This window comes from Microtus pennsylvanicus, chromosome 18 (assembly GCF_037038515.1).
Source record: "Microtus pennsylvanicus isolate mMicPen1 chromosome 18, mMicPen1.hap1, whole genome shotgun sequence".
In the NCBI taxonomy this organism is placed as follows: domain Eukaryota; kingdom Metazoa; phylum Chordata; class Mammalia; order Rodentia; family Cricetidae; genus Microtus; species Microtus pennsylvanicus.
In genome coordinates this window covers 11,597,334-11,609,665 of record NC_134596.1, presented here as the reverse complement: position 1 = coordinate 11,609,665, position 12,332 = coordinate 11,597,334, and positions in this window count along the sequence as shown.

Here is a 12,332-nt window from a genome sequence, read left to right as displayed (position 1 = left end):
CATAAATAAACAGGATGTGTGGGATTCGTTGCAAGTATTATTCTTCTGACCATGTGCTGGCCTGTCCTGAAGCCACACTGCAAGGATGAAGAGCTATTTTGAATGATGTGATCTTGCCTTCCATACTGACCCCAGTATATAGGGAACTAAGCCTTACAACACATGCCTGCACCCACAGCCAGGCTCTCTGTTACCAGCTTTCTCAACATTTTACTCATACTATGAGCTTTCTTTTGCCTCCTGAGGCATGGAAGCCTTTTGCTCCGAACAGATGCACCCTTGCTTTGGTTAAGGAAAGTGCTCTGAGGGTGGGGGAGGGTGGGGCTGGGAGGGGAATGACTGAATCTCACCAGAGCCTGCCTTGGTATAAGGCAAGGAGGAGCTAGAACACAGTTCCCTTAAAACTGCCTGGGGCCAGCTACTACAGATGGCTTCCCAGCCGAAATCCTAGACACCCCATAACCGTCCTCCTTCTGAGGCCTCAGCATCAAGGAACCCTGAGAGGTTTCTGGATTTATTTATTTATTTTTATTCTGCATTTATCAAAGCCCAATACTGAAAAATGTGGTACAGGGAACTGGAGAGTGTGTCAACCTTGTGGGGCCCTAGAGCAAGGACGCAGAATCTGCTTCAGGGTGCCAGAACTGCACAGACTAGTGCATGCATCATGCCTGTCTTGGTAAGAAGCTGTCCTACTGTCAACAATGGCTCTTTTGAGCAAAGATAATCCCATTAGGGGAAGCCACTTTGTCCACATTCTGGCAGGCCAGGGTCCAGTTCTTTAATTATAGCTGCAGCCTGCAGCCCAGAGGTCCCAAGGACGGCTGAGCAGAACAAAGAGTGTGTCATACTTCACAGGGCTCCTGCCCATGGACCGGTGCCAGCACTGAGAGCAAGTCAGAGGAGGGTGCTATTCTCTGCGGATGCAAAGACAGCCAGGCTGGGAGCAAGACCTCGCTTGGTACGTCACTTCCTTTGTGCCACCTTTCTCCGTCGAAGCTGGCACCTTGGCCTCTGTGCCGACAATGCCTACGTGACATAGAACTCAATCAGCTACCCTGGTCCAGCCGTCTAGACCAGTCTTCATGCAGGTCTCTCTGAACCTTGTCCCTGAAGAGAGTCATCCTGTCCAAGAATGGAGCAGGGGCTGGTGTGTAGTTCCGCTGCTTGCTGAACATGCCTGAGACTTTTGATTCAATCTCCAATTCCAAAGGGCAAAAAAAAGAGAAAGAAATGAAGGCAGGGGGGAAGGAAGGGAGGGAGGAAGGAAGGAAAGAAGGGAGAGAGGGAGGGAGGGAGGGAAGGAGGGAGGGAGGGAGGGAGGGAGGGAGAGAGGGAGGAAAGAAGGAAGGAAGGACCAGCCTTCAACATGTTAATGTGGCCCCAGCTTCTACTAGCTCATTGTCATTTCTATCTGTTTTTGCTCTGCAGTCCAGGGTAGCACGAAAGCTGCCGTTCTCCACCCTAGCACTGGAATTCTAAGCATGTCCACCACCACCACCACCACAAACAATCAACTTTCCTGATCCTCCTGAAGATGGCTGCTTGAGGCACGTTCAGGTTACCCAATGAGTTGCGTGTCCAGCTGGAACCTGAGGATGGGGCCCTGTCTCCCCACCTTTGGGGGAAGGCAGAAGCCTAGCTTCCGAAAGCGCCAGTTATCAAAGGCAGTTGTCCATCGGCCACTGGTCACTTCCCTGGCTTTGCTGAGCCTCTGCTCGCCTCTCTTCCTTTTTCCCCATTCTCCCTGATAACAATAATTACTTCTTCCTGTATCGGGTCATGCCAGTCTCCTCTCCCACTGTGATAGTTATCATGGACTAAATTCTGTCCTGGACACTTGGCATTCCTTTATCTGTGGGGTTCTGGATTCCGGAGGGGCCCGCTCATCTCCTTCGGTAAGATTCCCAGTGGCTGCAGTCTGGTCTGCTGTCTGAGACAAGCAAACAGCCAATTTTCTCTGTTTGGTGTGGTCTCCTGTGACAGACCCTGACCTATGGCAGAGAGCAGAGGGGCCCACATGCCAGGTGTGGCCAAGTCTCAGCCACAGATCAGTCTTCTCCCCATGTGACTTTAGATATCTGTCCACCTTCTCCACAAATACCTGATTTTTACCTGTTTTCTCTGAACATGTAGACATATTCTTACATGGTCATGCCGTTCCTTTTACCCATTTCTTCATGACTAGGGTTTTCACTAGATTACATACTTTATCACAGTGCCTGTGAGTGCCTATTGACCCTGCTCTCAACCGTGATGTTGCTTCTCACACAAGATAGCCACAGTTCACTCTCCACAGCACCCAAGCTCTGTGAGACCAGCTAGGAATATCTAGAGATTGGACCCAATATGCTCAGGGGGACTTTTGAACAGAGAAATCAACACCATCCTATAGACCATATGGCCCTTCAATACGATTATGGCTGCCCTCTTCCCAAGTCAGCAAGATGTCCGGTAATACATGGTATCTTTTAAAGACATGCCTGATTCTGTCTGGTCACATGGGATAGTCTCCCTTCTGATGGATTAGATGTGAACAAGTTAGGAATCTCTACTGCGTTTGCAAAGCTCTGGTGTGCTACCACATACAACCTAGGCAGGTGGCATCCCAAGCCCTCACATGTGTGGCCCACACTCAAAAGAAAGGAACTCTTTACAACATGAATGCTAAGAATGGGGATGTTGGAACTGTTGGAGCCTGTGAACCCACAGATTCAAAACAGCAGGTTATTCATGACATAGGACAACAACAGGATATCCAAGAGATGCCCTAGTGAGGGCCTATTGTAGGTGTCATGGCAGAAACCAAAGGCTTTGACCTCGGGCCAGACCAAGGCTTCATGGTAATGAATACTTGCAAGTAAAGATGACCTCTAAAGGGTAAACTGTGTGTCTCAATGAGCCACACTACAGTTTCCATGTCTTCTTCTTCTTCTTCTTCTTCTTCTTCTTCTTCTTCTTCTTCTTCTTCTTCTTCTTCTTCTTCTTCTTCTTCTTCTTCTTCTTCTTCTTCTTCCTCTTCCTCTTCCTCTTCCTCTTCTTCTTCTTCTTCTTCTTTTCCTCCTTCTCTTCCTCCTCCTCCTCCTCCTCCTCCTCCTTTCTTTTTTTTTGTTTGGTTTTTGGTTTGGTTTTTCTTTTAAACTTGGTTTTGCTTTGGTGGGGAGATTGTAAGGGCAGAGGACGGAGACAGGGAGACAGTGAGCTAAGTGGCAATGGAATGCCTGATGTGAAAATCCACACAGATCAATAAAAGTAAAAAAAGAAAAGAAAAAAAATGGGGACTTTGAACAGTAACTTAGAATTCTTTCCACCACGATTCCCATGATTTTATTTCACCTGAGCCAAATCTGATACAAGAAGGTCATGTTCCATATCAGACCTACGGAAGAATGAGCTTGGCTCTCACTTCTAAGCGAGGACAACCAACAAAGTGTTCAGCACTATGGGATAACAGGGCTGTGCCGCCAACATGACTAACTGGGGACAAAGAGAAGCAAGTCAGACTCTTCCCCTACTCAGTGCAATCCCATTGTCAGACTAACCTCTGGCCCACTGGAAGGTTTATGAAGTCTGGGCATACATGGCTTGCTAGTGAGGTCTTGAGTTTGTCCAGACAGATGAGCTGTTTGCTCAATACCTTGCCACCAACCATGTCACATGGCTCCTCCCACACCTTCAGCTGTGCAGTGGCTAAATGCCAGGCTCCCAGCAACTGGGGTAAAAGGAAGGAAGAGCTTGTGAAACAAAGGAGACAATGAGTTACTGCTGTCATCCTGGATCACAGAGAATAGAAGAGAAAACTGAGCAAGGGTTAGGGGTTAGTATGAGGCCCAGTGGTAAGCCACTTCCTTAGCATGCACAAGGCCAAAACTTAGCACCACACAATCTTGACTCCTAACTTTCACTATTAATAAGAACCTGTAAGTGTAATTCTGTGAGTGGCTGAATAGTCTTATTTGGTGCATCCCTGCTAACATCAGCATGACATGCAACTTTATTCCGCTTTTATTAGTAAAGTGATATATGCATACCACTCCTAAGGGCCTACAATAGAAAAGCAAACTTCTTTACAAGCAGTTGTGAAAATCATTGGCTGAATAGCCTACAGATTCTGTTATTCTGTAGTTTCTATTTTATAGAGTGAGGGTATCATGTCGTTGTTTGCTTTTTTAATAAAATATTTTCATACAATATATTTACATCATATTTTCGCCTTTTCCAATTCCTCCTGGATTCCCCATTTCCAAACCCACATAACTTTACTGTTTTCTCCCTTTAAAAACAAACAAACAAACAAACAAATGAAACAATATAATACAATAAACACACTCACAAAGCACCAAAGCAAAAATCAAAATAAACAAACAAGAGACCAATTGCATTGAATCCGCAGATTCCTTCTGGTAGGATGGTCATTTTCACTATATTACTCCTGATCCATGAGCATGGAAGTATAATTTCTGGCATCTTCTTCAATTTCTTTCTTCACTATCTTATTTTATTATTAAAGTCTTTCAGTTGTATGGGCAGAGTTATCCCAAGCATTCTTTTTGGTGGGGTGAGACTATCATGAGAGGTATTGGTCCCCTGATTTCTTTCTCAGCCCATTTGCCAGTTTTATGTAGCTAGGCTATTGATTTTTTTCCAGTTAACTTTGTATTCAGCTACTTTGCTCAAAGTGTTTATCATATATGGAAGTTTCCTGGTAGGTTTTTGGCGTGGGAAGTCCTTCTGTATATGTGTTGCCTTTATCGATTAATGAATAAAGAAACTCCTTGGCCTGTGATAGGGCAGAACAGAGCTGGGGGGTGGGGAACTAAACTGAACGCTGGGAGAAAAAAGGCAGAGTCAGCAAGAAGTCATGAAGCCACTGCCAGAGACAGATGCCTTGCAGCCACCAGAGGGGAAAGATGCAAGCTGTCATCCAGAATCTTGCCAGTAGGCCACGAGCCTTGTGGTAAAATATAAAATAATGGAAATGGGTTAATTCTGGATGTAAGATCTTGCTAGGGATATGCTATAGTGATTGGCCAAGAAGTGATTTAATTAATACGGTTTCGAAGTGATTATTTTGGGAGGCTGAGCAGCGGGGAAGAAACAAGCGGCCTCTATAGGTTTTTAGAGCCTTTTATGAATAAAGTCACATAATCCGCAAATAATGATACTTTGACTTCTTCCTTGCCTATTAATATCTTTTTGATTTCCTTCAGTTGCCTTATTGTTCTAGCAAAGGCTTTTTGTGAACAACATTGTCAGATTCCTGATTCTCCCTATAAGCTGACATTAGATATAGGTTTGCAGTAAATTGATTTTATTGTGCTGAATGCATCCCTAATCTCTCCAGGACTTTTATCTTTATGTGGTGCTGTATTTTTGTCAAAGTCTTTTGCTTCATCTAATAAAAAGGTCTAGTGGTTTGTGTCATTCAGTTTACTTTTATGTAGAACCATCTCAGCATCTCTGAGATGAAGCATCCTTGGTCATAGTGTATGATATTTTCTGTGTTCTTAGATTTTGTTTGCAAGTAATTTTTTTCAAATGTTTGCATGTCTGTTCAAAAGGGTTATTAGTCTATAATTTTTTGATGGGTCTTTGTGTGCCTCTGATATCAGGGTAATTGAGGTCTTGTAAAAGAAACTAGCAAATGTTGCTTCAGTTTGTATTCTGTGGGATAATTTGAGAAATATTGATATTAATTATTCTTCGAAGGTCTGGTCGAATTCTGCACTGAATCCATCTGTCCCTGGGAGAGAGAGTTATAATTACAACTTCTTTCACTAGGGGGTATAGGTCTATGTAAATTGTTTATTTGATCTTGATTTAACTTTGGTAGGTTGTATATATCAATGCATTTATTTCTTTTAGCCTTTATAGTTTAGTGGAGTACAGATTTCTTTGAGACAGGGTTTCTCTGTAGCCTTGGTTTCTCTGTAGCTTTGGATGTGCTGTGTTTTCATTGTATCCCACAAGTCTGGGTGAGCTGTGTTTTCATTGTACCCACGGGTTTGGGTAAGCTGTGTTTTCATTGTATCCACAGGTTTGGGTGTGCTGTGTTCTCATTGTACCCACAAGTTTGGGTGTGCTGTGTTTTCATTGTACCCACAAGTTTGGGTGTGCTGGGTTTTCATTTTCACTCATCTCTGAAAAGCTTTGAATTTCCTTCTCAGTTTCTGTCTTGACCTATTTTTTTTCATTCAGAAGTGATTTGTTCAATTTTCATCAGTCTGTGTACTTCCTGTTGTTGATATCTCGCTGTAATAGGTGGCTGTCAGAGATGTCATCCCTGAGGGTCCCTGGTAGAAATTGTTTCTGGAGATTTGGCAGCAGAAAAGGGAAGATTAAAATGTTGAAGGACATTGGGAAAGAGTCAAGCTGGGTTCTCCTGTGCTGCCGAGTCTGAACTGTCAACCTGAAACAACCTGGAGCGGCCTGGGAGTCAGGCTCCTTGAATGATTGCCTGCATCAGATTAGCTGTTAGCAGGCCTGTGAGAGGTTTCTCTTAATTGGGCTCCTAGAGGTGAGAAGGCCTAGCCGGAAAGTGGGTGGCACTGTCTCCCAAGCAGGGCCTGACTGGTGCGAGCGTGGGAGGAGTGTAACAAATATGAACTCCTTCCTCTTCTCTGGGGACAGCGGCTGTGAAATAACCAGCCGCCCTGCCTTCCTGCCTCCACAACTCCCCTGCTCCAGTGGATGAACTGTTACCCGGGATTGTGAGCTGACTAAGGCCTTTCTCCTCCCAAGTTGCTTTTTGCTAGAGTACTTCACCACAGCAACAGAAATGAGATCAAAACACCACCAGTTTTACCTTCCAGATTTGTAGCTTGATATTCAGCTACTTTCAACTTCTTATCCTGCTTTCACTTCAGCAGATATTCCATTGAATATCTGTCGTATCCATCCCTAGGTCATTTTTAGAGCTTGTGTGCATAATAAACATACTCAATAGCCATACCCAATGAAGTTTGCTAGGACTGTTCTTAATTCTTCTTCCTGGGCCTGTGTGTGCGTCTTGACCTTTCCCAGACGTCTGTAGTTTTCTCCACTCGCTGGGCTTTGCTCTGCAGGGAGAAGTACAGGGGTCAAGGGCAAGCAAGAGTTGAATAAGCTGTTGCTCACTGGCAAGGCGCCACACGTTCCAATAATAAAGCACACCAAAGAGGGAGGTGTGCTATTGGTGCCTTGTTCCTGGGATAGTGAACTTTGCCCTCACTGAGAGCTCCGGCAAGAACCTGATGAACCTGATGGAAATCTTTTTGTAGGCAAAGGACAGACAAGCACTCAACCAGTTCAGTGTGCTCATCCGAATTGTCACCAGATCTCCCACTGTGACTGCTCTCTGCATATCTTCAGCTTGTTTCCTGTGGTTTCCAAGGGAGAATCCTTACCACCTTTTGAAAGTCAGATACCACACCTAACCACCTGCATTGTGTCCCTCAAGATTTCCTCACATCCCTGGTCCACTCTTGGTGCCATGCCCACGCCCCAGTCTTGAAGACTGACATATTTTCTGTCATTTGAAAGCAGAGAAACACAAGTCTTATTGCCGCAGCCGCCATTACCACTACATTGCATACCTCATATATACCCACTGAGATTGAAGTTTGGGTGCTGAGACTTTGATAGTGGGATGCGGTGCCACCCTAGAAACGTGGGCCACAGTCTGCTGTTTCTCAGAAGGACCATGACATATGCTAAAATGCACATCTAGATGCTGGGATTCAGGATGCTTAGAATGGAGCCTGGGACTTTAACCACGGCGCGTGGATATGGATCACATGACCCCAAGTATTCAATGGTTGGGCCGCATGCTCTGGAGCCAAACGCTTAGGACGGACTGATCCTTTTTTCTTCACCTCTTGGCTGTGTGGCACCAAGAAATTCTTCTCCACGTTGTCAAGCAGTAGAAAGAGAATGAGATGGTTTCTCTCACTCTGGTCTGAAGCGATCATTGTGGGTAAAATGTGGAAAACAGTATGGCATGGTGGAAGAAGGAAACAGGTACCAGCTATTAAATTGCCTCTCACGTGACTGCCAATGTACTAGGTTCTCTGTGCTTGCATGGTTTTTCTGAGATGGTTAAAAGGGAGCCACTCGAGCCGCACAGTATATGTGGTACCCTCTCCATATCTTTTTTGTTAACATTATTTATTTTTCGATTGTTTTTTATTGAGCTATATTTTTTCTACACTCTCCTTTCTTCCTCCCCCTCTTCTTATTTATTTATTTATAGTTTTTATTGATCTATATGTTTTTCTCCACTCTCCTCTCTCTCTCACTCCCCTCCTCTTCTACCCTCTCCCATGGTCTCCATGCTCCCAATTTACTCAGGAGATCTTGTCTTTTTCTACTTCTCATGGAGATTAGATACATGTATGTTTCTCTTAGGGTCCTCTCTGCTGTCTAGGTTCTTTGGGATTGTGAATTGTAAGCTGTTTTTTTCTTTGCTTTATGTCTAAAAGCCACTTATGAGTGAGTACATTTTATATTTGTCTTTCTGGGTCTGGGTTACCTCACTCAATATGATGTTTTCTAGATCCATCAATTTGCCTACAAATTTCAAGATGTCGTTATTTTTTCTGCTTGTAGTACTCCATTGTGTAAATGTACCACATTTTCCTTATCCATTCTTCAGTTGAGGGACATTTAGGTTGTTTCCAGCTTCTGGCTATGACAAACAATGCTGCTATGAAGATAGTTGAGCCCATGTCCTTTGTGGTATGATTGAGCATCCCTTGGGTATATACCCAAATGTGGTATTGCTGTGTCTTGAGGTAGATTGTTTCCTAATTTTCTGGGAAATTGCCACACTGACATCCAAAGGTGCTGTACCAGCTTACATTCCCACCAGCAATGCAGGAGTGTTCCCTTTACCCCACATCTTCTCCAGCATAAGTTGTCATCAGTGTTTTTGATCTTGGCCATTTTGACAGGTGTAAGATGGAATCTCAGAGTTGTTTTGATTTGCATTTCTCTGATGACTAAGGATGTTGAACATTTTCTTAAGTGTCTGTCAGTCATTTTAAATTCCTCTGTTGAGAGTTCTCTATTTAGGTCTGGACCCCATTTTTTATTGGATTATTTGTTCTTTGGATGATCAATTTCTTTGTATATTTCGGAGATCAGTCCTCTGTCTGATGTGGGGTGGGTGAAGAACTTTTCCCATTTTGTAGGCTGCCGTTTTGTGAGACAGTGGACTAAGGAGAACATTCTTTATTCATAATGGGGCTGGCTCTTTGCCACTCGAATCCGCCTGAGGACTTTGTGGGTGTTTTGACTCCTGAACTACAATGCTTGCTGCAGGCAGAGTATCTACCACTTACTCCCATGGACAGGTTGTGAGTTCTAAAGCCAAATATCAAATGTTAGAATTGTGTGTCCCCCCCCACCCCAAAAAGAATTAGAGAAAGGTGATGATTAAGTTGTGTGCCTTGTTGGTGGCCATGGCAGAGGGGCATCAGATGACAACTGACTTCAGAGGACCCACCCACCAGGACGAAACCTTGACAGTATAATCTTGGGTGGGTAGGCCCTGAGAGCCTGGACCCCAGGATGTTTCCTGCTATTGCTGTGTCTTTGTGTGTTTGCTGCGGCTGTTTTTCTGCGGTATCTGGCATGGTGTGAAGAGATCCCTACCGCCCTTAATGTGGTGTGGTCATCCCTTGGAAATACTGCATTCTATTGGGCATTTTTTCCTGTGGGTTCTTATGAAGATGATTTCCTCCTAAGCTGTACTGTTTAACTGAAGCGATGATTTTATACATAGTGTTAGTTTAAATAGGATTTTGATGATTGAGGGTTTTTAATAACTATAGTAAGAAATTATGATAGATTAGTTTGGTGGAAAAATTAACATAGGTAAAGCTAGGATAAAATGTTGCCAAAGTCTCTGGTAAAGCAGAGGCTGCTAAGGACAAAAAATAAAACAAGGAAATGTCACACAGCTAGAGCACAGGAGTTTCTGCTGAGGAGCTAAATAGACTGTGACTTAGGTTAATGATTAAGAAAAACAATTGAGGGGCTGGAGAAATGGCTCAGTGGTTAAGAGCATTGGCTACTCTTCCAGAGGTCCTGAGTTCAATTCCCAGCAACCACGTGGTGGCTCACAACCATCTGTAATGAGATCTGGTGCCCTCCTCTGGCGTGTGGGCATACATGGAGGCAGAATGTTGTATACATAATAAATAAATCTTTAGAAAGAGAGAGAGAGAGAAAGAGAGAGAGAGAGAAAGAAAGAAAGAAAGAAAGAAAGAAAGAAAGAAAGAAAGAAAGAAAGAAAAGCAATTGAGTCCCAGTAGCCCATAGCTTAAATTCCTCTACGATGCTTTTGTCAAATAGTTTTATGGTGAGAAAACCCAAGAAGACAATCTAAAGTTTTGGCCGGGCCGTGGTGGCGCACGCCTTTAATCCCAGCACTCGGGAGGCAGAGGCAGGCAGATCTCTGTGAGTTCAAGACCAGCCTGGTCTACAGAGCTAGTTCCAGGACAGGCTCCAAAGCCACAGAGAAATCCTGTCTCAAAAAAACAAAACAAAACAAAAAAAGACAATCTGAAGTTTTAGAATGAAGCACAGCTGAGTGAAGGACTTGTTAAGGTCAGGGATCAAAACCAAAGCAGCCCGACTGTTGTCAGCTGACATGGCTTTTCTCACTAGGATGTGATGAAGATTAGTTCCTTGTACCCATTGCTGCTCTCAGCTTTCGGATACAAAAAACTGTTGACGAGCGGCTGTGCCCCCTGAGGATTTAAAATAGAGCTGACTGGTTCTTTTTTATATGTGAAAGTTTAGACTTGTGATTCTCCTAAGATTTCTTGTAAGAATACCTTTTGAGATAAATAATGAGATAATTGCTCTTTTCTTTGTAACCATAAAACGCAGGCTGCCAGAGAAAAAACTGACTGAGAAAAATACCTTGCCTACACTCTGTTAATCTCGAACAAGTTGTTTGGATATGAACGTACGTGAGCTCTTGGGACAGCTTGCTTTTCACCAGTAAAATATAAAATGTTTGATCATGTAAAGGATATGAAAAAATGCTGTCTTTTTACTTGTATTAATTGTAATCATTCACTTGAAAAACAGAATGCAACAGCAATGTAATTTTTATACTGCTTGAAAGATTTTGCTGGAGTATTTAAGCTGTAAGGGAAAAAAAAACAAAATTAGTTAGAAGAAAAATATCAAGAATGAGAGAAGGAAACCACCAGGAAAGATGTAGAGGAAAATAAAAAACAGAAGAAAAAAAGAAGTCGGAAGGCAATCATCGGGAGCATGTGTGTGTGTGTGTGTGTGTGTGTGTGTGTGTGTCTTTTCCCTTACCCCCTCAGATAAAAGCCTTAGTTCATGGCTCCACCCAGCTGCTGGAGACTGGTTCTCACAGTGGTGGTAATGTCTCAAGGACTGACTGCTTGCGTGTACTCAATGGCGGTGTGGTTGAAGTTCCCTAACCCACTAACGTCTCTGTGTGTTCCTTTTTCAGTGCCCCCTCCCCACTGACATGCTAGAGAAACCTCGCAGCAGTCCAGTATGGCATAATTCTTGTTAAATATTTGTTGGTAGGGATTGGTAGTAGGTACTTTCCGTTTTCTATGAGAAAAAAAAAATTATAAAAGTCACAGTTTCTACAACTACACCTGGAGAATGTGCCTTCCCCACAGGCAGAGGTAGAGAACCACTCCAGAGGCTTTCAAAGGAACCTCGGATTTATGCAACAACTACACCCATGAGAACAGAGATGACAGCCCAGAGCGGAAGCGTTAGCCAAAATGAGCAATACGTTGTTACCCTCTTTGCATAGACAGGCATTCTCGGTGAGGGGCAAAGCAGGTGATTCAGAAGAAACAGCACGTGACTCTTTCAGACCCAACACGCCCGTGGAAGGCTCCAGAAGAAAGCTGATTTGAAATAGTCGAGGGGGTGGGTCAGAGGTCATCTTGATAAGTTTCAAAGGAAAAGAACGACCTTGCTTGAAATGGTTGGTGAGCCGTGCTTCAAAAGAATCAGGGGGTGGGGCGTTCAAGATGAGCCCTTTGTTCTTTGATCCTGCCATAGATCTGGAAGATGAAAACCTCATCATAACAAAGTGGATGTCCAGTCTGGATAACCAGATCCCATCAAAGAAAGAAGAGGGCAGGGAAGGATTGCGGCTCACCAAGAACAACCTGATTCTGAGAACCCCGGCACGCATTTCCTCTCGGCATAAGCATGAAAGGCGTAACGATAAAAATAATAATTACACGAGACAATGTGTTCCCAATCCCTGTTTGCCGTTATCTCGTTCCACATTTTAATGTAATTCCAGGAAAAAAAATTAGTTTTCCATTTCTCTTTTTAGT